The sequence below is a fragment of the Pteropus vampyrus genome, unplaced genomic scaffold (assembly GCF_000151845.1).
Source record: "Pteropus vampyrus isolate Shadow unplaced genomic scaffold, Pvam_2.0 Scaffold271, whole genome shotgun sequence".
Taxonomy (NCBI): domain Eukaryota; kingdom Metazoa; phylum Chordata; class Mammalia; order Chiroptera; family Pteropodidae; genus Pteropus; species Pteropus vampyrus.
Window position 1 is genome coordinate 1,248,781 of NW_011889052.1, and position 1,814 is coordinate 1,250,594.

At 53.7% G+C, this 1,814-nt stretch overlaps 1 protein-coding gene across 1 annotated transcript in view; it reads right to left on the reverse strand.

Annotated features, from left to right (window-relative positions):
* The window catches only part of PFKFB4 (6-phosphofructo-2-kinase/fructose-2,6-biphosphatase 4), a 38,614-nt gene that overhangs the window by 18,634 nt on the left and 18,166 nt on the right, over nt 1-1,814 (reverse strand). The gene's annotated exons all lie outside the window — the stretch shown is intronic.

Consider the following 1,814-nt stretch of genomic DNA (forward strand, 5'->3'; position numbering starts at 1 on the left):
GTCTGAGAAAAAGACATCAGACATAGAACTCTGTGGCCACCTGCACCCCCCGACTCCTGACACCCTGGAGTCTGGGCCCCTGCCCCCTCTCAGGGCCCACTGTACTCCCCCCCACCCCTGCCCTCCTTGTCAGCTTACACCGCCATGTCCCCCTGGACCCTGAGCCTCCTGGCTTCCTGCTCAGTTCCCCCTTCACTCCGACTGGGCGCCAGCCCCAGGCTTGTGCCAAGAAGCCCAGGATCTTGTTATTACGTCCCAATGGTCAGTTTGGAGCCTGGCCTCCCGGGGGTATCTCACCCCAGGGACCACCACGCCTCCTTTCTGCCCTGATTTTCACAACGCTCATCTGCCTAGTTCCCTTCCACCTCACTGGCTGCCCATCCGTAGCTCCCCATAGCCCTTTAAATGCTGGGGCTCCCCAGGCCTTTGTCCTGGGTCCCACCTGTCCTCCCTTAGCCACTTCATCCATCCCACAGTCTCAAATACCACGTCTGTGGGGGGATGCCCAAGCCCCAACCTCTCCTTGGAGATCAGACTGTCTCGAGGGCACCGGCTCTTCATCTCCCAGGAAGTTCTCCCAGTGTGTATTTAGTGAGCACCTACCGCATGGTGAACAAAGCAGATCGAGGGCCTACCCTCACGTGAGCTCATCGCCTTCCTCGCCCCAGAACCCCCAGTGCCTGGAAACCTGGAGTCAAGCTGGATGCTTTTCTCCCTTTCATTCGCCGGTCAGCCATCATCGGGTTCTATCACTTAACCAGGATCTCAGTCCCCAGGACCTGGCCCAAGGCAGGCTCCATAAATACGGGGTGAATAAATGAACAAACATCCCTCAAATCCTCTTTCACGGCTGCCGCCCAAGCTCCAGACGTCACCACCTTACCAGGCCCCTCACCGCAAGCACCTCTAATGAGTCTCCCTTCTCCAGCTCATCCCCCGACCTAATGCCAACAAAAGCATTCTCTACACCGGCTGGGGTGATCTTTCTAAGATTCAAATCCGATCTCACTGGCGACTTCCACTTCAGACGATGGTGGACTAGCTTGTTCCAGACTAACCCTCCAGAGAGAGCAATTGGGAAGCCAGACAGAAAAAAATTTTTTGATCTGTTTGATGTCATCACAGAGCTACGAGGCAGAGAGGACTCGGGAGCCAAGATCTTGGAGTGAAGGGACACTCCAAAGAGGTGACTCTGACAGATAGCATCATCTTTCCCTCTGAGGTTCTGTTGATTCGAAAGTGGCGGTTGAAAGGATGAGAAGCCAGAGGGTGGCAGAAATGGGCGAAGGGACCGAAGGCACAAACTTGCGGTTTTAAGATAAACAAGTCCTGGGAATGGAACGCACGACATGGTGACTGTAGTCGATGGTACTGTATTTTAGGGAGCAGATCTCATACGTGCTCATCGCACACACCAATTTTATGACTACGTGAGGTGGAAGAGATTAACTAAACTTATTGCGGCAACCATTGAGGAATATTGACGTCTATCAGATCATCGCGTCGTGCACCTTAAACTAATGTAATGTTACATGTCAACTGCATCTGAACAAAGCCGGGGAGAAAAGGAAGAGAAGCCAAGGAAGGAAGTGGGGACAGAGGGGACAGAAGTCGGCAGAGCCGTCGGCAACCTCGGGCTGAGGAGACGCAAAAACAGAAGCTTGGGGCCCACAAGCTTTTCCATCAGAAAACTCTAGGAGGAGGACCTGAAAACTGAGCGGCCCCCACAAAGATCAACATGCAGCTTTATCCCTGCGTAGACTAAGGTAGCCTGCCCCGACTGCCTCCCATGATGCTTTCTGGACAAAGATAAT